The sequence below is a fragment of the Somniosus microcephalus genome, chromosome 17 (assembly GCF_052327205.1).
Source record: "Somniosus microcephalus isolate GS21.2 chromosome 17, FLI_Smic_1.0, whole genome shotgun sequence".
NCBI classification, from domain to species: Eukaryota; Metazoa; Chordata; class Chondrichthyes; order Squaliformes; family Somniosidae; genus Somniosus; species Somniosus microcephalus.
This window is the reverse complement of record NC_141003.1, coordinates 48,623,257-48,650,057: the sequence shown is the minus strand read 5'-3', so window position 1 is coordinate 48,650,057 and position 26,801 is coordinate 48,623,257. Positions and strand designations below refer to the sequence as shown.

General features: G+C 45.5%; 1 pseudogene; it reads right to left on the bottom strand.

Annotated features, from left to right (window-relative positions):
* Window positions 1–376: 376 nt before the first annotated feature.
* Window positions 377–14,818, bottom strand: zbed4 (zinc finger, BED-type containing 4; annotated as a pseudogene).
* Between the last annotated feature and the right edge of the window lie 11,983 nt (window positions 14,819–26,801).

The following is a 26,801-nucleotide window of genomic DNA, read 5'->3' as shown; positions in this document are numbered from 1 at the left end:
ATCTTGTGACCTTCTAAGAGTAGTCAGAGTATTAAGGGTAGAAATTGGTCCTCATTGTACCTGTTTTCTGGGTGATAAGCCGGGACACACAGGATCAATTTCAGGGCACAATGTCCCATACCCATATTGGTAAAGGTGAGTTTGCAGGCGTCCCAGGCAGCCGCCTAAATCAGGCTCCAGTCACCTTTAGCTATGTAAAGGAGGGGCTTAACGCCTGTTTTGGCCCCCTTGGGTTTTGATTGAGCAGAGCATTCTTAAGTGGACGCTGCGCCACCAAAAACATTCCCGTGGAGTCAGGAGAAGCAGGCGCTATCTTACTGAAATGCACCAGCTGCCTCTGGAGGTGAGACAAGCATTGGCAGTTCGAGCAAAAATGTTAACGAGGACCAAATTCCAACAGGCTGCGGGCTTCCCAGTTTGGCACTGTGGGCACACTACTGGCTTTGGAACCCAAGAACAAGCCATTTTCCACCTCAGTCTTAGTAAGAGGTGTATATTAGTGTATTAAGCTGGAAAGGACATTCATGTCTTTTGAAGACCCACTTGATCTCTGCATTTTAAAAGCAATGTTGGAATTGTGATGAGATGAACATGGGTTGTGCTGTTGAAAACCAAACCTAGTTTTAAAAATTCTACTTGAGTATGGTCATTTCCTGGTAGCTTTTATACCATGATTATAAGATAGGAAATTAAGTTATACAAGTTAACAGATATTCCTTGATGATAGGAAATGTAAAAATCCTAGAGATCAACCTAGAGAAAATGACTCGAAGTATGATGGCTGCGGTTGTCTGCTCTGTTATAACCAAGAAGTATTGGGCCAAAATTTGCTGGAGTGGGGCATCTCGCGGCGTGCCCTGAGATGTTTTTTTTTTGTCTCCTTTCAGCTCAAATCTTTTGCGCCGCAAATTGCTGGAAGTGCAAGTTGATAACTGAGCATGTGAGACCTTGGTGAACAACGGGACCAACAGTCTATCTCCTTAATGAAATTTATGGATAGAGAAACAGAGGAATGGTGGCGACGGAATTTGGGTAAATTAGAGTCAAATTAGATACAAGAAGAGAAAGAGGGGAAGAAAAATTGATTGAGGGAGAAGTAAGAGAACTTTTTTTAAAATTAAAACCACCAGGAGGAAAGAGACTCCACAGTTTCAATTGTTCCCTTTCGAGTGACATTGCAGGAACATAAATCTTGTCATTAAAAGGGTCCTTCCATCATTAAATGCTTTCTAACTTTCTGCAGCGAGTTTAATTTGTATTTATACTGCAAATCCAGCAATCTCTTGAACCTCATCGGGAGATTGATGGCGAGATCCTGTTTGTGTGAGGCTAACTGCAGAGCGCCGCAAATCTTCCAGCAATTTGTGGCGATTTGCATATCTCTTCCTCGCCACAAATTGCTGGGGTTTTTTACGCACTAATAACGACAAGCGCCGTGAACTCACCATTATTTTCCCAGCATATTCTGGGCCATTGTAGCTCAAAACAGAAACAAAAACCAGGCAATTAGTAGTGGACTTGATCCACTTTCCACAACAGCTTTGATAATGATCTACAGAACATGATGTGCATTTTTACAGTTCCTCTTTTGAATATTTAACGTGTTATAACTTCCTGGTTTATGGTCAATGTACAAGTTGCCATCAAATGACCCTTAGACAAGTGGAACTACTTTACAACTAGATGTAGTTTCATACAATTGTACATATTTGGCAGTTTAATTGTCCTCTGAGGAAAGAAGGAAAAACTTGCATTTATATATGGCCTCAGGACATCCCAAAGCACTTCACAGCCACTGAAGTACTTTTGAACTGTAGTCACTGTTGTAATGTGGAGAAACGCACCAGTCAATTTATGCACCAGGTCCAACAAACCCCACCTCCAACTTCCCTTTCCCCTAAAGTCATAAAACATGTCCCTTCAATGTTGAAACCATCAACTACAATTAATTTATTTACTTTTTTTTAAGCTGAAGGTTAAACATGTCCTAAAGGCAATTTCACTAAATCGTTATGATCGCTGCATATTTATTATATTTAACAGTACACGGCTTTATTTTAAATTGATTGAGATTTGTACAGAATCTTAAACCATCCACTACCATACGAACAAGTAAAGCTTCACCATTGGTACAAATTATTATTGTAGGTAAAACCCTTTTATTGGAACACAACTAATGCTGTGCAAACATCTTATTTATTCTTCACACATTTACATAATTATTTACTGTTTAGTGGTGTTCAAACTTTATTACAACTACATTATTTATTTTAAAATGTAGAAAAGTACTATTTTGTTGACCTGCATAAAAAAATCTTGCTTACCCTTTATTGTAACTTGTGAATGTTGAATTTAAACACATACCTAATTAACTCTAAATAAGGCACAATGAAATTAAGTACAATCTCTATCCCTGATGGTTTGGAAGACCCACTGCACAAACACGTTGCAGCACTAATTTCAGTCTTGGGTTAGTAAATACAGTATCCACAAATGAACACTGCAAGTCTCAGTATCGACGCAGTTTTAGCACCATCTCACATTACTTCTCAGTTTCCAGAATATATTTGTAGTTTTGCCAACTCGAGGGCTCAGTGTTGATATTGAAAATATATAAATGGTAGGTTCATTTTCAAATAAAGGAGTCTTTCCACATTTTCTGGTAGTGGCCTGGAATAATTTAGACTGGGATTGTCAGCAGTAGTATTAAATATTCTTTCAGAAGCCAGAGCACAGGGGGGACACCCAAGCAACTTTTTTTTAAATTTGTTTATGGGATGTGGGCGTCGCTGGCAAAGGCCAGCATTTATTGCCCTCGAGAATGTGGTGGTGGTCCACTGCCTTGAACTGCTGCAGTCCGGGTGGTGAAGATAGTCCTACAGTGCTGTTAGGGAGGGAGTTCCAGGATTTTGACCCAGCAACAATGAAGGATCGGCAATATACTTCTAAGGCAGGATGGTGTGTGACTTGGAGGGGAACTTGGAGGTGGTGGTGTTCCCACTCCTCCTTGAACCAGGGTTGGTCCCCTGGCTTGATGGTAATGGTAGAGTGAGGGATATGCTGGGCCATGAGGTTACAGATTGTGGTGGAATACAATTCTGCTGCTGCTAATGGCCCACAGCGCCTCATGGATGCCCAGTAACTGCAACCATAGCAAGTGGTAGGCACACTTTTTTTTAGCTTCCAATAAAGTAGAGGGTCACAGCTGTTAGATCTGTGATTCTGAGAGTATGATGTTTTTCAATAACCACACGGATGCTGTAACTTAACAATCAACAGGTATTTACTGGAGTAGGGTAGTCTCAAGACTGGGGTACAGAGGCATGCTCAAGGCTTATATACAGGTGTGGTCACTGCTGGTACTACAGTATACAGGAGCTGTAAAAGTAGTTCTCTCTTAAAGGTACATACACTACAATTCCTCCCCTTTTAGATTAGTAGTACCCATAATATTCAAATAACAATTAACACTTTAACATGTACATTAAACAACAATAGTCCATTTATAGATTCAGTCTTTGGGGCGGCTTCCTGATCCTTTCGGGATAGCACCTTTCCTGAGGTTCTTGTTCTTGGTGAGGAGGCGGTTCTGGCCCCTTTTCATCGGTTAGTTCATCGGGTTTCACTGCTACTGGTTCGTAGGTAGATGCTACCGGTATGTCGGGTTCATCCCCAGGTACGCAAGACATGGGGTTGACTCGTTCCTGTGACGCTAAGATCTGATCAACGTGGCATCTCACAATGTTCTCCCCGACATCCACTGTGTACATTAATGGCCCCTGCCGTGTGCATATCGTTCCGGGTTGCCATTTCTCTGTTCGGTAGTCACGGGCCAAGACTGGTTGTCCTACATTGAAGCTCCTTGTCGGCTTCTCATTGATGTGCTGGAATTGTTTATCCTCAACATTTCTTCGCACATTTGGTCGAAGCAAGTCCAGACGAGATCGCAACCTTTCGTTAAAGAACATCATGGCCGGGGTCTGGTTGGTAACTGCATGTGTCCCGTTTCGGTAGGCTAATAAGAAATTGTCCACCTTATATGCTGTAGTGGAATTTCATCGTCGCACATGGCCTTTATCGCCTTCTTAAAGGTTTGTACGAACCTCTCAGCCAATCCATTTGTGGCTGGATGATACGGGGCGGATGTGTAATGCCTTACCCCATTCCTTCTCATAAATTTTCGAAACTCTTCGGACACAAACTGTGGTCCATTATCAGAGCAAATCTGCTCTGGCAAGCCGTTTCTGGCAAATATGGTCCGTAGGACTGCAATCGTTTTCTCTGTAGTGGTTGAGGACATTTTTATCACCTCAGGCCACTTCGAGTGAGCATCCACTGCTATTAAGAACATTGAGTCCATGAATGGACCAGCAAAATCAATATGCACCCGTTGCCCTGGAGAGGAGGGCCACTCCCATGGGTGTAGAGGGGCATGTGGTGGTGCATTTTGGACCTTCTGGCATCCTGAGCAGCTCTTGGTTAGGCCTTCGATTTGTTGATCGATTCCCGGCCACCACACAAGCCCTAGCAAGGCTTTTCATTTTCACTCCCTCCAGATGACCTTCATGTAGCTCATTTAGCACTCTCTCCCTTAACTTGGGTGGAATCACCACTCTGGATCCACACATCACTGTCCCTTGGCATACTGACAGCTGTTCTCTTCTGGATGAGAATGCTGGCAACAGTGAATCGCCATGTGTTGGCCATCCCCTCACCGTCAAATCATATACCCGAGACAGCGTCGGATCATTGCGGGTCTCCTATACCGCGTTCGTTACTGGCAATCGTTCAATTATTGACAAATAAAATATCTCGATAGGGTCCACTGCTGGTGCTTCCTCCACAGTAGGCAGTGGCAGGCGCGATAGCCCATCAGCGTTTTCATGCTGTTTCGTGCCTTTATATTCTATCTCATATTGATTCGCCCCTAGAAACAGAGACCATCTTTGTAACCGTTGTGCCGTCATCACTGGAACGCCCTTCTTAGGATTAAAGATGGAGACAAGTGGTTGGTGGTCAGTCAGCAAGGTGAACTTCTGCCCATGCAGATAGTGGTTGAATTTTTTTACTCCCCATACTAGGCTGAGGGCCTCCCTCTCAATCTGGGTGTAGTTGCGCTCGGCTGAGGTTAGTGACTGAGACGCAAAGGCTACTGGCCTCTCCAACCCCTCTGGGAATTTGTGCGACAGCACCGCTCCAATACCATAGGGTGATGCATCACATGCCAAATGAATTGGTAGTGCTGGGTTGAAATGGGCCAACACCTCTTTGGATGTGATCAATTCTTTACACTTCTGGAAAGCTCATCTACGTTCGTCATTCCACTTCCATGGTACCCCTGTTTGCAGTAGGATGTTCAGTGGGTGTAATACCGTGGACAAATTTGGTAAGAACTTATGGTAGTAGTTTACCAGCCCGAGGAACGACCTCAGTTGTGAAACATTTTCCGGTGCTGGAGCCTTGACTACTGCCTCAATCTTTTCAGGGGACTTATGTAACCCTCTTCATCGATGACGTGGCCACAATACGAGATCTGCCTCTGGAAAAACTCGCACTTGTGATTAGCTCGTAGCCCATATTCCTTTAATCTGGTAAGCACCTTCTCCAAGTTGGCGAGGTGATCACTGTCATTTTCGCCCATGACCAGGATGTCGTCCAAATAACACTGGGTCCCTGGAATCCCTTGCAGGACTTGATCCATCGCCCTTTGCCAAATAGCCGGAGCTGATGCTACCCCGAACACCAGCCGGTTGTATTGATAAAGACCTTTATGAGTGTTAATCGTAAGGTATTGTTTCGAGGCTTCTTCTACCTCCATTTGCAAGTACGCCTGGGCTAGATCAATTTTGGTGAAGCGTTTACCTCCAGATAGCGAGGCGAAAATATCCTCAATTCGTGGAAGCGGATATTGTACCGTGTGAAGGACTGGGTTCACTGTCACCTTAAAATCCCCACAGATGCGGACCTTCTTTGGTTCCCCAGGCGTATTACTCAATGACCTCTTCATTACAGGAACGATGGGTGTAGCCCACTCGCTCCTGTCCACTTTGGACAGTACTCCTGAACGTTCCAACCCTTCCAGCTCTGCTTCGACAGCTGGTCTGATCGCATAAGGCACTGGTCTGGCCTTAAGAAACTTTGGGCTTGCATTTTCCTCTATTTTAATCGTTGCTGTTATGCCTTTTAGTGTTCCGAGTCCCTCCTGGAACACTCCTTTTGCGTCAGTTAGCATTTTTGACCGTCGTCCAGGTGTGACGTCGTCATCCTTTTTGGCCTCAACCTTCAGTGCCTGTATGGAATGCCAATCTAATTGTATCTTCCGGATCCATTCACGTCCTAGCAGTGGTGGTCCTCCATCTGGCAATACATATATATCCATTTTAGGTATTTCCTGGCCTTTATATATCACTTTCACCCTTATTTTTCCTTTGGGGTAGACTTTTTGCCCCGTGTACGTCTTCAAGACAATCTCTGTAGCTTTCAAGGGTATATGTGAAAATAGCCGCTTGTAGTCCCTTTGGTTTATGACTGTTAGGGCTGATCCTGTGTCCAATTCCATTTTCACTTGGACTCCGTCTATCTTGAGTGTAACCCAGATAGTCTGGTGATCCTCCATTTTGGTTACATTATGTAGTTTCAGACAACCCAGCTCCTTGCTTCCAGAGTCTGTGTCACTTTTCTGTTCGTCTGAACTACTGTCCATCACCTGGTGTACCTTTTTGTACTTCTCCTGTGGAGATTTCTTACTGTTGGTTTTCTTCCCAGACCTGCAGACTCTTGCTATGTGTCCTGCTTTTCCACACTGTCTGCACACTTGGTCCTTGAACCAACAATCCTTCTGGTCATGTGTTGTTCTGCCGCAGCGATAGCACTTCCCTGTTCCATAGGACATTTCATTGGTGCCATATTCTTGCAGTCTCCGTTGTATCTCTGCAGCGCCCCTTGCGGCTGCTTCGTGTGATACTGCCATACTGAAAGCCTTGTCCAGCGTAAGATCCTTTTCTGATAGAAGACGTTTCTGGGTTCCTTCACTTTGCAGCCCACACACAAACTTGCCCCTTAACGTATCTGCTAGTCCCGCTCCAAACTGGCAGTGTTTCGATAGCTTGCGCAGTTCCGTTAGGTACTCAGCATTGCTTTCGTCTTTGTGTTGGTTCCTTTTATGGAACTTAAATCGTTCTGCTATCAGCAGCGGTGTGGGGTTTAAGTGGTCCTGTAGGATTTCTACTATGCTTTCGAAATTCTTGTTCACAGGCTTCTCTGGGGTTATTAGGTTTCGCAGTAACCCATAAGTTTTTGCACCCATGGAATTTAACAAAACCAGTGCTTTCCTAGCATCTGGCACTTCATTCGCCCTGCAGTACACCTCAATACGTTCCACATGTCGCCCAATCTTCGACTTCATTGTCGAACGTAGAGATACTGCCACTCTTCGGTATCCCTGGGTGTGATTTAACTGTCAAAAATGGCGTCTCCCGCGCTTCCCCTTCTACTCCGCTGGCACAAAATGGCGTCTCCCGCGCTTTCCTTCCTTCCCGCGCTCGCCCTTCTCCGCTGCGGCTTCTAAAAATGGCATCTCCCGCGCTCTTCCCTTTCTTCGCGGCTCAATGGCGTCTCCCGCGCTCTCCCTTCTCCCCGCGGACACTGTTCAGCCCTTAAGCCCTGGCTGTGCTCTGCGCGGTTTTTTTTTTGTGCGCCTTTCCCGTTTCCGCCGCTCGGTCCTGAACCCGGCTGTTGCTTTACCCTCTCTCCGTTTTGTTTTTCCTCGACGCCACTCGGTTTTCAACCCCCGGCTGCGCCCTGTGCACTTCACCCTCTGTCTTACCCCGTCGACGCTGCTCGGCTTTCTCTCCACCGTCGGTCAGCTCCAGCCGCCGCTGTCCGGGAAGGGTCTGCGTCAGTCTATTGCTGATCGTCGTGGCTGGGGAACCAAGCCCGGCTCTCCACAGCCTCCCCTGCGATGTTCACTCTCTGCCGGACGACTGGGCGGTTGCTCGTGGTCGACGCCTGTGTTTCTGGCCTCGACTTTCTTCCACCGCCCTCCCAGAGCAAATCCTCAAAGGGAAATGCAGAGTTGCAGGTAGATTCGAATCGACACTCGTCGCCACTGTTAGATCCGTGATTCTGAGAGTATGATGTTTTTCAATAACCACACGGATGCTGTAACTTAACAATCAACAGGTATTTACTGTAAGAAGTCATACAACACCAGGTTATAGTCTAACAGCTTTATTTGAAACCACAAGCTTTCGGAGCGCTGCTCCTTCGTCAGGTGAAGTGGAGAAATGCATGAAGACACAGCTTATATAGTCAGAGAATCATGTCAGATGTTTACAGGTAATGTTTCCAACTGCCATTTATCACACCTCGGCAGAGAGATAATCACAGCAATCAAAGGTTTGCTGGAGTACTGGAGTAGGGTAGTCTCAAGACTGGGGTACAGAGGCATGCTCAAGGCTTATATACAGGTGTGGTCACTGCCGGTACTACAGTATACAGGAGCTGTAAAAGTAGTTCTTTCTTAAAGGTACATACACTACAACAGCGTTGATCAAATATATCATCCTCAAAATTCTCTCTGGCGACTTTTACATAGTAACCTGTTCCACTGCTGCCATGTTTATATTTGGAGTGACCACAAGTCATCCTCACAACCAGCAGATGACTTATTTGAAGAGGATTCCAAGATACAGCCAGTAGCATAGAGTTTTACAGCGCAGAAAGAGGCCCTTCGGCCCATCGTGTCTGCGCCATCCATCAATCCCTGTCCAGTCTAATCCCATTTTCCAGCATTTGGTCCATAGCCTTGTATGCAATGGCATTTCAAGTGCCCATCCAAATGCTTCTTGAATGTTGTGAGGGTTCCTGCCTCTACCACCCTTTCAGGCAGTGAGTTCCAGCTTCCAACCACCCTCTGGGTGAAAAAGTTCCTCCTCAAATCCCCTCTAAATCTCCTGCCCCTTACCCTGAATCTATGCCCCCTTGTTATTGACCCCCCTACTAAGGGGAAAAGTTCCTCTTTATCTACCCTATCTATGCCCCTCATCATTTTGTACACCTCAACCAGGTCCCCCCTCAGCCTCCTTTGCTCCAAGGAAAACAACCCCAGCCTGTTTAGTCTTTCTTCATAGCTGAGGCGCTCCATCCCAGGTAACATCCTGGTGAATCTTCTCTGCACCCTCTCCAAAACAATCACATCCTTCCTATAGTGAGGTGACCAGAACTGCACACAGTACTCCAGCTGTGGCCTCACCAGCGTTTTGTACAGCTCCATCATAACCTCCCTGCTCTTATATTCTATGCCTCTGCTAATGAAGGCAAGTATCCCATATGCCTTTTTAACCACCTTATCTACCTCTTCCGCTGCCTTCAGGGACCTATGTACATGTACACCAAGGTCCCTCTGACCCTCTGTACTTCCTAGGGTCCTACCACTCATTGTGTATTCCCTTGCCTTATTTGTCCGTCCAAAATGCATCACCTCGCACTTTTCAGGGTTAAATTCCATTTGCCACTTTTCCGCCCATCTGACCAACCCGTTAATATCGTCCTGTAGCCTGAGGCTTTCCTCCTCGCAATTTACCACCCCACCAATTTTCGTGTCATCCGCGAACTTACTGATCATACCTTTTACATTCTCATCCAAATCATTAATGTAGATCACAAACAGCAAGGGACCCAGCACCGATCCCTGAGGTACCCCACTGGACACAGGCTTCCAGTCACAAAAGCAACCTTCGACCATCACCCTCTGCCTCCTGCCACTCAGCCAGTTTAGGATCCAACGCGCCAAGGCCCCCTGGATCCCATGGGCTCTTACCTTCTTGACCAGTCTCCTATGGGGGACTTTGTCAAAAGCTTTACTGAAGTCCATGTAAACCACATCCACAGCATTTCCCTCATCCACACACCTAGTCACCCCCTCGAAAAATTCAATCAGATTTGTCAGACATGATTTACCCTTGACAAAGCCATGCTGACTATCCCCGATTAATCCTTGCCTCTCCAAGTGGAGACTAATTTTGTCCCTCAGAATTTTTTCCAATAATTTCCCTACCACAGATGTTAGGCTCACTGGCCTGTAATTCCCTGGTTTATCCCTGCTACCCTTCTTGAATAATGGTACTACGTTAGCTGTTCTCCAGTCCTCTGGTACATCCCCTGTGGCCAGAGAGGTTCTGAAAATTTGTGTCAGAGCCCCTGCAATCTCCTCCTTTGCCTCACACAACAGCCTGGGATACATCTCGTCCGGGCCTGGGGATTTATCCACTTTTTGGCCTGCTAAAACCGCTAGTACCTCCCTCTCGATGCTAATATGTTCAAGTATGTCACAGTCCCCTTGCCCGACTTCTATGTCTACATCGTCTTTCTCCATAGTGAACACAGAGGCAAAAAATTCATTTAAAACCCCACCTACTTCATCTGGCTCTACACACAGCTTGCCACTTTGGTCCCTAATGGGCCCTACCCTTTCCCTGGTTATCCTCTTGCCCTTAATATACTTATAAAACATCTTAGGATTTTCCTTTATTTTGCTCGCCAGTGTTATTTCATGGCCCCTCCTCGCCCTCCTAATTTCCTTTTTAAGTATGCCCCTGCACCTTTTATACTCCTCTAGGGCTTCCTCCGTCTTTTGTCTTTTGTAACTGCCAAAAGCCCCCCTTTTTTTCCTAATGCATTTTTGTATATCCCTTGTCATCCAAGGTTCCCTTTGCTTGTTGGTCCCACCCTTGACCTTTACAGGAACATGTTGGTGTTGTACTCTCTCTATTTCCCTTCTGAAAGCCTCCCACTGTTTTGATGTGGATTTTCCTATAAGTAGCTGCTCCCAGTCCACTTTGGCCAGATCCTGCCTTATCTTATTAAAATCGGCCTTCCCCCAATTTAGAACCCTTATTTCCAGGCCGTCTTTGTCTTTTTCCATGATCACCTTAAATCTCACCGAATTATGGTCACTATCGCCAAAATGCTCTCCTACAGACACTTCCACCACCTGCCTGGCTACATTCCCTAGAATGAGGTCCAGTACCGCCCCCTCTCTTGTAGGACTTTCTACATGTTGGCTCAAAAAGTTCTCCTGGATGCACTTTAAGAATTCTGCACCCTCTAAGCTTTTCACACTCTGACTATCCCAATTTATATTGGGGAAGTTGAAATCCCCCACTATTATTACCCTATTATTTTCACACTTTTCTGAGATTTGCCTACATAGCTGTTCCTCTATCTCCCCCTGACTGTTTGGGGGCCTATAGTACACTCCCAGCAAAGTGCTTGCCCCCTTTTTGTTTTTAAGTTCTACCCATATGGCCTCATTAGAGGAACCCGCTAATATATCATCCCTCCTTACAGCAGTAATTGACTCCTTAATTAATATTGCAACACCCCCTCCCCTTTTACACCCCCCTCTGTCTCGCCTGAAGATTCTATACCCCGGAATATTGAGCTGCCAGTCCTGACCCTCCCTCAACCATGTCTCCGTGATAGCAACAATATCATACTCCCATGTGTTCAACAACAACTTCAGTTCATCCACCTTATTTGCAAGACTCCTTGCATTAAAATAAATGCCTTCCAGCCCTGCCATATTCCCTTTTGCCTCCACATATTTGCTCTGCCTTCCCTGCTGACTTGTTTTTTCCTCCGTATTTGGCTGTACATCACCCCCTACTATAGCTCCACTCTGTATCCCATCCCCCTGCCGAGTTAGTTTAAACCCCCCCCAGCAGTGCTAGCAAACCTCCCCGCAAGGATATTGGTTCCCCTCTGGTTCAGGTGTAAACCGTCCGACTTGTACAAGTCCCACCTTTCCCAGAAGCAGACCCAGTGATCCAGGAAACTAAAGCCCTCCCTCCTGCACCATCCCTTTAGCCACGCATTCATCTGTTCTATCCTTCTATTCCTATACTCACTAGCACGTGGCACCGGGAGTAATCCAGAGATTACAACCTTTGAGGTCCTGCTCCTTAATCTTGCCCCTAGCTCCCTAAATTCTTGCTGCAGGACCTCATCCCTCTTTTTACCTATGTCGTTGGTACCAATGTGGACCATGACCTCTGGCTGTTCACCCTCCCCCTCCAGAATGCCCTGCAGCCGCTCAGTGACATCCTTGACCCTGGCACCAGGGAGGCAACAAACCATCCTGGATTCACGTCTACGGCCACAGAAACGCCTATCTGTTCCCCTGACTATAGAATCCCCTACCACTATTGCTCTCCCACTCTTTTTCCTCCCTTCCTGGGCAGCAGGAGCACCCCCAGTGCCAGGAAGCTGGCTGCTGCTGCCTTCCCCTGGTGAGTCATCCCCCTCAACAGTATCCAAATCGATATACCTGTTTGAGAGGGGAATGGTCACAGGGGTTTTCTGCACTACCTGCCTACTTCTATTGCTCCGCCTGATGGTCACCCCTTTCCTTTCTTCCTGTGCAACCCTTCCCTGCGGTGTGACCAACTCACTAAACGTGCTATCCACGAACTTCTCAGCATCGTGAATGCTCCACAACCCATCCACCCGCATCTCCAGCGCCTCCATGCGGTCTGCTAGTAGCTGCAGATGGATGCATTTCCTGCACACGTGGTCATCAGGGGCAGTGTCCCTGAATTCCCACATGGAGCAAGAGGAGCACATCATGGGGCTGGGCTCTCCTGGCATGACTTACCCTTTAATTAATTTAAATTAATTTACTATCACCAATTTAAGATATCTCTAAGGCGCTTGTATAGTCTACCACAGTCCCTGCTACACCAGAAAAGACCCTAGTAACTATAAACTACAGAGTTAAAGTTTAAAAAAGAGAAATACTCACCAACCAATCACTTACTTGCTCCCTGGTGACGTCACAAACTGATTACTTTTTACCTCTCTCCCCGCTGCTGAATTGGTATGCCTTGTAGCTGCCGCCGATTTTCAAGCCGGGCTCCTCCTCCGCTGCTGCTCTCCCCCGAACTGGTCGGGCCTTGTAGCTGCTGCCGGTTTTCAAGCCGGGCTCCTCCTCCGCTGCTGCTCTCCCCCGAACTGGTCGGGCCTCGTAGCTGCCGCCGGTTTTCAAGCCGGGCTCCTCCTCCGCATCTAAGTTATCATCTCCTTTGGAAGTATAATAAAAGGTTTCAACCTCATTAATCAGTTCCTGCTTGTACTGCTCAGCTTCATTCTCTGTGAAGATGACGTCTTGTAACGAGAATCCACTAAAGTAGAGAAGATGTACTTTGGGTTGTGAAGTGCAGATGAAAAGCAGCAGACCACTGCTTCCCTCAGACTTTAACATATTGTCAATTCCTACAGTTTCCTCAAATAAATTATCAGAATTTGAACAAGTGTGATTACTTGACTGAGTGCTGCAATCCGACTGCTCATTTCCTTACTGGCAACTTCAAAATGTTTCAGCGTGTGGCAAACAGATTCCATTAATTGCCAATGATTGTGGTGGATTAGTTCTCAAAAGTTGTGCTCCAGGGATAACTCTTCAGCCTTTTTTTGCTCTATAAGTCATTCAAGCATGTAAAATGAGGTGGCCCACTTAGTTGGGATGTCTTGAAACAGTTGGTGCCGAGGCAAATTATATTCTTTTTGTAATTTACCTAGCCTTTCTTTTAACTCTGGTGAGCGACATTCATTCACACACTTTCCATGCAACAGAGAAGATTTTGAACCATTCTCTGAGTCTTGATGGCTTCACTGACAATTACCTTAATACTATGAGCAAAACTGAACAACTGCACGTCCACTGTCCTTCAGTGCTTTCAGTACGTTTTGCTCATCATCAGTAACAGTGAAACCAATCTCAAGTCCAGATGAGGCCATCCAAGCTGCCCACAAAGATTCCAAATGCTTCTGGATGTTTATACCATTGCAGTCACAGTCAGTCTGTGATACATTTAGTAAAGCAGAACAGTGATAATCTTTCTGACTTGGTGGACATATAGAAGAATCAAATGTTACCCAGTGAGCACTTAGAGTCATGTATTCCCTAGTTTGGTTGCTCATCTATCTGCCAGTTGTAAAATGCACTACTCCACCCTCTGCTTCTTTCAGATCTAAAGCTATCGTTTCCTTCACACACACACACATACAGGAAACTTTGGTTTATCCGGAGGTTGTATGTCTGGAATACTCGATCTAACGGCAAAAATCAGGAGCCGTTTTCTATAAGTTTTTTTAGTTCTCGTTCTTTTTTTTTCCCTAGTCAGGCACTGCAAGGTCTGTAGCTATAGCAACAGCTTCAGCTAGAGACGCTTGCAGCTGCAGCCGACTCTTTAGAAGCTGTTGCTAAGCAACAGTGTTTGTTGTCAGATACGGAGATGAAAACCTCCGTATGCTTCAACATTAACTTTGTATGTCCGGCAGTTTTGATAGATCGGCAACATGCCAGTCCCGTCGGTGCCGGATATCACTAAGTTTCCTGTACATTCTTGGCACAGCAATCCTGGAGAAGATGGAGATGGTAAGGAATATTGTGGCTGTAAATATGACAGCAACCTATTGAACCCAACATTCTCCAAGACAGAAATTTTTTTTGGCACTTAGTGGAGAAGTCCATTCATTATTGCTCTCAGAGGCTGCTGCTTTAAGTTGTGTTTTAAATGGCAGCTCTGAAACAGGATGAAGATGGAAATTAAACATCTGATATACCATCATTGTGCACATGCACATGATGAGACTGTTGAAGATGTTGAAGCAAACATGTAGTCAGATGGGAGGTTTGCTTTCCTGAGTTTCTTGTATAGTTACAGTGGATGTACACTATTTTGGTTAGATCTGCGAACATACAGAAAACTTTCCATAATTTTGACTTTTTAGCAATAGGTGTGGCAACTTGTTTCATTGTTGCAAAAATGAAAAAAAATCACCTGTACTTTCCATAGATGGCAACATAAGAGTAGGTTTACTTGCAGCCACATTTTCTGAACAGGATGGCAAGAAGGACATAGAGTGGATATATGTGAGAGATGTTCCCAAAGCAAGATCTTTCCTGTGCTGAAGTAGAGAAGCATGATACCAATACAGGTGTCTCATTAAACAACTGGTACCAAGATCATGTAACACCGCTATTCAAGAAAACAGGGAACTACAGGCCAGTTAGCCTGACATTAGTCATCAGGAAAATGTTGGATACCATTGTTAAAGAAGTGGTATCAGGGCACTTAGAAAATGATAACATGATTAGGAAGAGTCAACATGGCTTTATGAAAGGGAAATTGTGTTTGACAAATTTATTGGAGTTTTTTGAGGATGTAACTAGCAGGGTAGATAAAGGGGAACCAATGGATGTAGTATATTTGGATTTCCAAAAGGCATTTGATAAGGTGCCACATAAAAGGTTATTACACAAGATTAGGGCTCATGGGGTTGGGGGTAATATAGTAGCATAGATAGAGGATTGATTAACGGACAGAAAACAGAGTAGGGATAAATGGATCTTTTTCAGGTTGGCGGACTATAACTAGTGGGGTGCTGTAAGGATCAGTGCTGGGCCCTCAGCTATTTATAATCTATATTAATGACCTAGATGAAGGGACCAAGTGTAATGTATCTAATTTGCTGATGATACAAAGCTAGGTGGGACAGTAAGCTGTGAGGAGAACACAAAGAGTCTGCAAAGGGATATAGATAGACTGAGTGGGCAGTAAGGTGGCAGATGGAGTATAATGTAGGGAAATGTGAGGTTATTCACTGGTAGGAAGAATAGAAAAACAATATTTTTTAAATGGTGAGAAACTTTGAAATGTTGGTGTTCAGAGAGATTTGGGTGTCCTCATACAGGAAACACAGAAAGCTAGCATGCAGGTACAGCAAGCAATAAGACAGGCAAATGGCATGTTGGCCTTTATTGCAAGGGGGTTGAAGTATAAGAGTAAGGAAGTCTTGCTACAATTGTACAGGGCTCTGGTGAGACCACACCTGGAGTACTGTGCACAGTTTTGGTCTCCTTATCTAAGGAAGGACATACTTGCCTTGGAGGCGGTGCAACGAAGGTTCACTAGATTGATTCCTGGGATGAGAGGGCTGTCCTATGATGAGAGATTGTGTAGAATGGGCCTATACCCTCTGGAGTTCAGAAGAATGAGAGGTGATCTCATTGAAACATACAAGATTCTGAAGGGGATTGACAGGGTAGATGCTGAGAGGTTGTTTCCCCTGGCTGGGGTGTCTCGAACTAGGGGGCATAGTCTCAGGATAAGGGGTAGGCCATTTAAGACTGATATGAGGAGGAATTTCTTCATGCAGAGGGTTGTGAATCTTTGGAATTCTCTGCCCCAGAGGACTGTGAATGCTGTTGAGTATATTCAAGGCTGAGATAGATAGATTTTTGGACTCTAGGGGAATCAAGGGACATAAGAACATAAGCAGGAACAGGCCATTCGGCCCCTCGAGCCTGCTCCGCCATTTAATGAGATCATGGCTGATCCAATTTTGGCCTCAACTCCACTTTCCTGCCGGATCCCCATAACCCTCGACTCCCCTGTTGCTCAAAAATCTGTCTATCTCAGCCTTGAATATATTCAATGACTCAGCTTCCACAGCTCTCTGGGGTAAAGAATTCCAAAGATTCACAACCCTCAAAGAAGAAACTCCTCCTCATCTCCATCTTAAATGAGCGACCCCTTATTCGAAGGTTCTAGATTCCCCCACGAGGGGAAATATCCTCTCAGCATCTACCCTGTCCACCCCCCTCAGAATCTTATATGTTTCAATAAGATCATCTCTCATTCTTCTAAACTCCAATGAGTAATGGAGATCGGGCAGGAAAGTGGAGTTGAGGTCGATGATCAGCTATGATCTTATTGAATGGCGGAGCAGGCTCGAGGGGCCACACGACCTACTGCTGCTCCTATTTCTTATGTTCTTATACCTTTTCTTTCCTCTGCTTATCACACGGTGACAATGCATTCACACTGCCTTTGCACAGTCCAATGGGGACACACTAAAATGATTCTATGCTTCTGAGGTTTGTCATCTTGATATTTTTTGAGTAGTAGGTTCAATTGTCCGCTGAAGTGGTAGAGATTGCAGGGAAGACAAAAATGTTGGTAAAGCTGAAAGAGATGATGAACTTGCAGCATTGCCACAATCATGTATAAGTACAGCTGGATGAGACCGATGTAGATACCTCATTAGACAACTTGTACCAAGATCTGACCATTTCTTACCTCTACTAAATTCTTGATTGCAATGCACACAAATCACCTTGGTAATATCTGTAGTAGACATAGTAAAATGATTCCAGACAGCTAATTTTCTTCCAGAACCTCCACCACTAATAGATGGAAGAGAAATAACAACTGTATCAGTATCAGCATGAAGAGGGCTTATGAAGGTTGTAAATGAAGAGTCACTTTGTTTGTCACCAATAGATCTATGATTTTCTTCCTTCTGATGTCTCTCATCACTTACAAGTGAAATTTTCCCAATTACTTTGGCTAGTCATAATTTTTGTCCTATTACAATCAAAATTGTTTAATACAGTATCAAACAAGATAACAATTTCACTTGTTTTATAAGTATATTAAGGGCAAGAGGATAACTAGGGAAAGAGTAGGGCCCATTAGGGACCAAAGTGGCAAACTGTGTGTAGAGCCAGAGGATGTAGGTGGGGTTTTAAATGGATTTTTTGCATCTGTGTTCACTATGGAGAAGGACGATGTGGACATAGAAATCGGGCAGGGGGACTGTGATATACTTGAACATATTAGCATCGAGAGGGAGGAGGTACTAGTGGTTTTAGCAGGCTTAAAAGTGGATAAATCCCCAGGCCCGGATGAGATGTATCCCAGGCTACTATGTGAGACAAAGGAGGAGATTGCAGGGGCTCTGACACAAATTTTCAGAACCTCTCTGGCCACAGGGGATGTGCCAGAGGACTGGAGAACAGCGAACGTAGTACCATTATTCAAGAAGGGTAGTAGGGATAAACCAGAGAATTACAGGCCAGTGAGCCTAACATCAGTGGTAGGGAAATTATTGGAAAAAATTCTGAGGGACAGAATTGGTCTCCACTTGGAGAGGCAGGGATTAATTAGGGATAGCCAGCATGGCTTTGTCAAGGGAAGATCATGTCTGACCAATTTGATTGAATTTTTCGAGGGGGTGACTAGGTGTGTGGATGAGGGTAGTGCAGTGGATGTGGTTTACATGGATTTCAGTAAGGCTTTTGATAAAGTCCCGCATAGGAGACTGATCAGGAAGGTAAGAGCCCATGGGATCCAGGGTGCCTTGGCACATTGGATCCAAAACTGGCTTAGTGGCAGAAGGCAGAGGGTGATGGTGGAAGGTTTTTGTGACTGGAAGCCTGTGTCCAGTGGGGTACCGCAGGGATCGGTGCTGGGTCCCTTGCTGTTTGTGGTCTACATTAATGATTTGGATGTGAATGTAAAAGGTATGATCAGCAAGTTCGCAGATGACACGAAAATTGGTGGGGTGGTAAATAGCGAGGTGGGAAGCCTCAGGCTACAGGATGATATAGATGGGTTGGTCAGATGGGCGGAACAGTGGCAAATGGTATTTAACCCTAAAAAGTGTGAGGTGATGCATTTTGGACGGACTAACAAGGCAAGGGAATACACAATGAATGGTAAGACCCTAGGAAAGACAGAGGATCACAGGGACCTTGGTGTGCATGTACATAGATCCCTGAAGGCAGCAGAACAGGTGGATAAGGTGGTTAAAAAGGCATATGGGATACTTGCCTTCATTAGCCGAGGCATAGAATATAAGAGCAGGGAGGTTATGATGGAGCTGTACAAAACGCTGGTAAGGCCACAGCTGGAATACTTTGTGCAGTTCTGGTCGCCACACTATTGGATGTGATTGCTTTGGAGAGGGTGCAGAGGAGATTCACCAGGATGTTACCTGGGCTGGAGCGCTTCAGCTATGAAGAAAGACTGGACAGGCTGGGGTTGTTTTCCTTGGAGCAGAGAAGGCTGAGGGGGGACCTGATTGAGGTATACAAAATTATGAGGGGCATAGATAGGGTGGATAGAAAGGAACTTTTCCCCTTAGTAGAGGGGTCAATAACAAGGGGGCATAGATTCAAGGTAAGGGGCAGGAGGTTTAGAGGGGATTTGAGGAAAAATGTTTTCACCCAGAGGGTGGTTGGAATCTGGAACTCACTGCCTGAAAGGGTGGTAGAGACAGGAACCCTCACAACATTCAAGAAGCATTTGGATGAGCACTTGAAATGCCATAGCATACAAGGCTACGGATCAAATGCTGGAAAATGGGATTAGATTAGACAGGGCTTGATGGCCGGCGCGGACGCGATGGGCCGAAGGGCCTCTTTCTGTGCTGTATAACTCTATGACTCTATGACTTTTGAAAGCATTGAGAAAACTATAAATTTCTTGAAATGGAAGTAAAGCACAATCCTCAGTACTTCATCAACTACTGTATGTATTAATCTCCCCATTCCCAGTTCTATCAAAATAACTGCAATTTAAAATCACATTCCTGCAATAATTGTGGTTACACACTGTAATATATAGTCTATCAATATCAGAATCTGTTGTTTTATAACATTATTCAAACAGAAATAAGGCTCAGAAATTCCAGGTTATTTGCATTAAAATCTAGATGAAGCAACTTTCTGAAACTTATAATGTAAATAAAGTATTACAACCTTCCCATTTCTTTAACAGATGTTTATATATTAATAGTTATAAGGTGATACCATTACTGTTCTGCATCATTGATGTAAAATGTAAGCCGTATGTAATGAGTTTCCCTAGTGCAAGGTGAAAAGCAGGATGTTTTGATTAAACATATTTATGATCCATCACTGGGAATGTGGAAATAAGCATATACTGCAGGCTAGACTCAGGGCACAGGATTTGCAACTTTTCAGCTGTAGAGCAAGTAGCTTTTAATTTCAAGTAGTAAAACAGTACAACGCTGCATCCTCCAGTCACAAAACATCTAGAATTATTTTCAAAAATATATGGAGATCTTCAGAACAGAATCAAGTTAATTAAGTCATAATTTTGAAATATGTGGATAATCTTCCTTTCCAACCAGTGGGCCACCTAAAAAAAAAAACATTTTACCAACTCCAATTATGATCATCCTATAACAAAATTCAAAATATTCAACTGAAAGTAGTTTCATAGAGTTATTTCTTTAGAATCAAATTTATCATTGCTTTTAAATTACATACGAGAACAACTTTATTTAATGCCTTTAATGTAGAAAAATATCCCAAAGCACTTCAGAGGCATGATAAAATAATGGATGCTGATCCAAAGGAGATATTAGGATGGATGACCAAAAGCTTGGTCAAAAAAAACCTTTTTGACCAAGCTTTTGGTCATAAGAGGAGAGACAGTTCAGGAGGGAATGCCAGAGCGAGAGGTCTAGGCAGCTGAAGGTGTAAAGTCCGCACCTCAATAATACACGGACTTCGGGAGAACAGTTTAATAGGTACTTTACTGAAGAGGCAGCTTGAAACTGAAACTACAGAAGCCTGCTAGGGCCTTTTATACAGGGGTGGTCACTGCCAGTACTGCAGCCTAAGACCAGTTATTCCCTTAAAAGGTACATACACAACAATTCCTCCCCTTTTAGATAAACAGTACATAACATTCATTTAACAACTAAATAATAACTAATTACAATTACAATTTTCTCAGTAATATATACATCAACTGAAATAGTCATTTATAAGTTCAGTCTTTGAGGAGGCTTCCTGATCCGGATTGGATAGCGCCTTTCTCGAGTATCCTGTTCTGGCGGTGGAGTCAATCCTGGCTCATTGTCATTGGTTGGTTCGTCAGCTTCCAATACCCCTGCTTCTGAGGTAGACACAATCTGTACTTCGGGCTCATTACCAGGTGCACATGCTTGTGGTACAGGTTTGGCTTGTTCCTGTGACTCTATAATCTGGTCAGCATGGCGTCTCACGATGCTCTCTCCAACGTCCACTGTGTACATTAGTGGTCCCTGCTGTGTGCATATCGTGCCTGGCTGCCATTTTTCTGTTTGGTAGTCGTGGGCCAAGACTGGTTGCCCTATCTTGAAGCTCCTGGTTGGCTTCTCATTTATGTGCTGGAACTGCTTATCCTCAACATCTCGTCTTATGTTTGGTTTGAGCAAATCCAAGCGACATCTTAGTCTCCGGTTGAAAAACAGTACGGCTGGAGTTTGGTTGGTTACTGCATGTGTCGCATTCCGGTAAGCAAACAGGAAGTTATCCACCTTGTGTTGCAGTGGTATGTCGTCATTATACATTGCCTTTATGGCCTTTTTAAAGGTCTGAACAAACCTCTCAGCCAATCCATTTGTGGCTGGATGATATGGGGCAGATGTGTAATGTTTCACCCCATTATTCTTCAGGAACCTCCAGAAATCCTCAGACACAAACTGTGGGCCATTGTCGGAACAGATCTGTTCTGGCAACCCATTCCTGGCGAAGATGGTCCTTAGGACTGCAATAGTTTTCTCCGTGGTGGTGGAGGACATTTTAATGACCTCTGGCCATTTCGAATGGGCGTCCACAGCGATTAAAAACATTGAGTCCATAAATGGACCAGCGAAATCAATGTGTACCCGTTGCCATGGAGATGAGGGCCACTCCCATGGATGTAGCGGGGCCTGTGGTGGAGCGTTTTGGACCTTCTGGCATCCTGTGCATCTCTTGGTCATATCCTCGATTTCTTTATCGATTCCCGGCCACCACACAAACACCCTGGCTAGGCTCTTCATTTTTACCCCTCCCAGATGACCCTCGTGAAGCTCATTGAGTACTCTATCTCTCAACTTGGGTGGAATTACCACTCGGGATCCACACATCAAGGTTCCCTGGCACACTGACAGCTGTTCCCTCCTTGGCGAGAATGCTGGCAACAGTGAGTCGCCATATGCTGGCCATCCCTTCACCGTCAAATCATAGACCCGAGAGTGTGTCGGGTCATTTCGGGTTTCCTTCTCAATACTTGCGTTTGTAACAGGCAAACATTCGACGATGGTTGCATGGAATATCTCCACCGGGTCCACTGCAGGTGCTTCTTCCGCCATAGGCAACGGTAGGCGCGACAGCCCATCAGCGTTTCCATGTTGTTTCGTACCTTTGTACTCTATGTCATACTGATGTGCCCCTAGAAAAAGTGACCATCTTTGCAGCCGTTGCGCCGTCATCACCGGAATGCCCTTCTTTGGGTTAAAAATTGAGACCAGGGGTTGATGATCAGCCAGTAGGGTGAATTTCTGCCCGTGCAGATAGTGATTGAACTTCTTCACCCCCCACACCAGGCTGAGGGCCTCCCTGTCAATCTGGGCGTAGTTACGCTCAGCTGAGGGTAGCGAGCGCGATGCAAAGGCTATTGGCCTCTCTGAACTGTCACGGAATTTGTGTGACAGCACCGCTCCAATGCCGTAAGGTGACGCATCACATGCCAACCGAATCGGTAGTGTTGGATTGTAGTGGGCCAATACTTCTTTTGAAGTGATTTGGCATTTACATTCCTGAAAGGCACGCTTACACTCATCACTCCATTTCCATGTTACACCAGTTTGAAGGAGGGCGTTCAGTGGGTGCAGAATTGTAGATAAATTCGGCAAGAACTTATGGTAGTAGTTCACCAACCCGAGGAACGACCTCAGTTGCGACACATTTTCTGGTGCTGGAGCCTTGACTACAGCCTCAATCTTGTCCGGCGACTTATGCAACCCTTCCTCATCAATCATGTGGCCACAATACGAGATTTGTCTCCTGAAGAACTCGCATTTGGGATGGTTGGCTCGTAGCCCATATTCCTGCAATCTCGTGAGCACCTGTTCCAGGTTGGCAAGGTGTTCATTGTTATTTTTGCCCGTAACCAGGATGTCGTCCAAATAACACTGGGTCCCCGGGATCCCTTGCAGGACTTGTTCCATTGCCCTCTGCCACATAGCCGGGGCCGATGCTACCCCAAATACCAGTCGATTGTACTGGTAAAGGCCTTTGTGAGTGTTTATCGTGAGGTATTTCCCAGATGCTTCTTCCACCTCCATTTGTAGATACGCTTGAGCCAGGTCAATCTTTGTAAAACGTTTCCCTCCAGATAGTGAGGCGAAAATATCTTCTATCCGCGGAAGCGGATACTGTACTGTGTGCAGGACTGGGTTCACAGTCACCTTGAAGTCCCCACAGATGCGAACCTTCCTTGGCTCCCCAGGCGTGCTGCTCAATGCTTTCTTCATTACAGGAACGATGGGTGTGGCCCACTCGCTCCAGTCCACCTTAGACAGCACCCCCGAACGCTCCAGACTCTCCAGTTCAGCTTCCACAGCTGGGCATATCGCGTATGGCACCGGTCTGGCCTTGAAAAATTTTGGGGTTGCGTTATCCTCAATCTTTATGGTTGCCTTTACTCCTTTTAGAGTCCCAAGTCCTTGTTGGAACACCTCTTCCGCGTCAGATAGAATATGTGACAGACGTCCAGGTGCGACGTCATCATCTTTTTTGTCAGTCACAGTTAGTGCCAGAATGGAATGCCAATCCAATTGTAGTCTTCGGATCCATTCACGTCCCAATAATGGTGGTCCTCCATCTCGTAGTATATACATGTATAGTTTCTGTGTTTCCTTTCCGTTATATTCAACTGGCACCCTTATTTTTCCTCTGGGGTAGACCTTTTGCCCCGTGTATGTCTTCAATTAAGGGTATGTGTGAGAATAGCCGCTCATAGTCTCGTCGATTCATGACAGTTAGGGCTGATCCTGTGTCCAATTCCATCTTCACTGGGGACCCTGCTATCATGAGGGTGACCCAAATGGTTTGGTGATCTTCTTTTGCGATCACGTTGTGTAACTTTAAACAACTTAGTTGCCTGCTCCCGGAGTCCTTATCACTCTCCTGATCTTCTGAACTACTATCTGTCAGTTTCTTTACTTTCCTGTACTGTTCCTTAGTAGTTCTTGTCGTGTTGGTCTTCTTTCCCGACCTGCAGACTCTTGCTATATGTCCCATTTTCCAGCATTGCCTGCATATTTTGTCTTTAAACCAGCAGTCCTTCTGCTCATGGGTTGTTCTACCGCAGCGATAGCACTTTTCGGCTCCATACGCCATTTCGTTAGCGCTGTATTCTTGTGGTTTCTGTTGTATTTCCGCAGCTCCCCGTGCTGCTGCTTCGTAGGATACTGCCACGCTGAAAGCCTGTTCTAGCGTCAGGTCCTTTTTTGAAAGTAGTCGTTTCTGGGTTCCTTCACTCTGGAGCCCGCAGACAAACTTATCCCGTAAGGTGTCTGCCAGTCCTGCTCCGAACTGGCAGTGCTTCGATAACTTGCGTAGTTCCATAAGATAGTCAGCATTGCTCTCATCTTTGTGCTGGTTTCTTTTATGGAACTTGAATCTTTCTGCTATCAGCAGTGGTGTAGGGCTTAGGTGTTCCTGTAAGATATGAACAATCTCAAAACTTTTCTCCATTGGTTTAGCTGGGGTAATTAAATTCCGCAATAGGCCGTACGTACTCGCACCCATCAGATTTAATAATACCGATGCCCTCTTTCCATCAGCCACCTCATTTGCCTTGCAGTACACTTCAATTCTTTCCACATACGTGGTCCAGTCTTCTACCTCGTTGTCGAAAGCAGTGATACTGCCACTTTTCGGCATCTTGGGCGATTTAAAATGGCGCCTCCCGCGCTTTTGCTTCTTCCCCAATGGAATAAAATGGCACCTCCCGCGCTTTTGCTTCTTCCCCAACGGGATAAAATGGCGCCTCCCGCGCTTTTGCTTCTTCCCCTTACTGCCACGCTGCTCCTAGCGTTCTACGGGGTAATGGCGGCGACCCGCAGCTTCGGCGCATCTCGCTTTCCTTCCCCCCCGTTTAGTTTCTCTCCGCTGTCCTGTTCTCGAGCACCGACCGCGCCCTGTGCGCTCCACCCTCTCTCGTTTTCTTTTCCCGGCGACGCTGCGCGGCCCGATTTGTAGAGCCACTCGATCGAGCTTGAGCCCGCCGCAGTCCGGAAGGGTCAGCGCGCTACCTGCTACCAGCACGATTCGCTGGAACCACAGTCTCTCCCGCAATTCTCCAAACACCGATGGATTCTTTGGGCGGTTGCCCTCGGTCGACGCCCGTTGCTCAGACTACGACCTTCCAGGACCTTCCTTTCAGGCGAGATCCCCGTGAGATGATGCCACACTGCAGGTGAGTTTGAACTTACTCGTCGCCACTGTAAAGTCTGCGCCTCAATAATACACAGACTTTGGGAGAACAGTTTAACAGGTACTTTACTGAACAAGAGGCAGCTTGAAACTGAAACTACAGAAGCCTGCTAGGGCCTTTTATACAGGGGTGGTCACTGCCGGTACTGCAGTCTAAGACCAGTTATTCCCTTAAAGGTACATACACAACAGAAGGCATGGCTAATAATGGTGGGGTGAGTACATAAGAGGCCAGGGTCGAGGAGTGGAGACTTTAGGGCATGCTTGTAGGATCTTACAAAGATAGGGATAGGCAAAGCCATGAAGGGATTTAGATGCAAGGATAATAATTTTAAATCTGAGGTGTTGGGGTGCCTGGAGCCAATGTAGGTGAATGAGGACAGATACAGGCGGCAAAGGTTTGGATGAGCTGAAGTTTACAAAGGGTGGAGGACATAAAGCTGACCAAATGAGAGTTGAAATAATTGATTTTGGAGGCAACAAAGGATGAGGGTTAAACCATCAGATGGGCTGAGTTAGGAGCAGAGGTGGGCGATGTTATGGAAGTGAAATTAGGTGGTGTTTGTGATGGAGAGGATATGGGGTCAGAAGCTCAGCTCAAGAGTTGAATAGGATGTGGAGGTTGCAAAAAGTCTAGCTCAGCTGGGACAGTGGCTGGAATTGGTGGCAAGGGAATGGAAAGCATTCCATTGTACTAGTTACATATGGCAAATAAAATTGAATTGAATTGAAGGGGTCAAAGACAAATGACTTTGGTTTTCCCAATGTTTAGCTGTAGTAAACTGTAGCTCATCCAAGACTTGATGTCGGACAAACGGTCTGATAACCCAGAGGCAGTGGAGGGGCTGAGAGAGGCGGTGGAGAGGTACAACTGGGTGTCATCACCATGTGTGTGGAAGCTAACACCATTTCTGCAGATGACATTGCCAAGGGGCATGGTATAAATGAGGACCAGGAGGGGGGTCAAGGATAGATCCTTGGGCAACTCCAAGGTAACGGTGCAGGAATGGGACAAGAAGCCATTGCTGGATGTGCTCTCGCTACAATCAGAACGGTAAAAGTGGAACCAAGCAAGGGCAGGCCCAACGAGCTGGAAAACAGAGGAGAGACATGGTCGCTGTGTCAAAGTCTGCATAGAGATAGAAAGAAGATTGCATTTGTATAGCGCCTTTCATGACCACTGGACGTCTCAAAGCACTTTACAGCCAATGAAGTACTTTTTGAAGTGTAGTCACACTTGCAATGTAGGAAATGCGGCAGCCAATTTATGCACAGCAAGCTCCCACAAACAGCAATGTGAATGACCAGATAATGTTTTTGTTACGTTGATTGAGGGATAAATATTGGCCAGGTCACCAGGGATTACTCCCCTGGTCTTCTTAGAGATAGTGCCATGGGATCTTTTACGTCCACCTGAGAGAGCAGACGGGGTCTTGCTTTAACATCTCATCTGAAAGACAGCACCTCCAACAGTGCAGCACTTCCTCAACATTGCACTGGAGTGTCGAGGATGATAATACATCACAGGTATCTTCACATAGAATGTAGTTAGTGACTTTGGTTAAGGTCCTATCAGTGCTGTGGCAAGGGCAGGAACCTGATTGGAGAGAATCAAACGGAGTTGCAGGAGAGCTCAACATGGTATTTGGAGGCAATAACAAATTCAAGGACT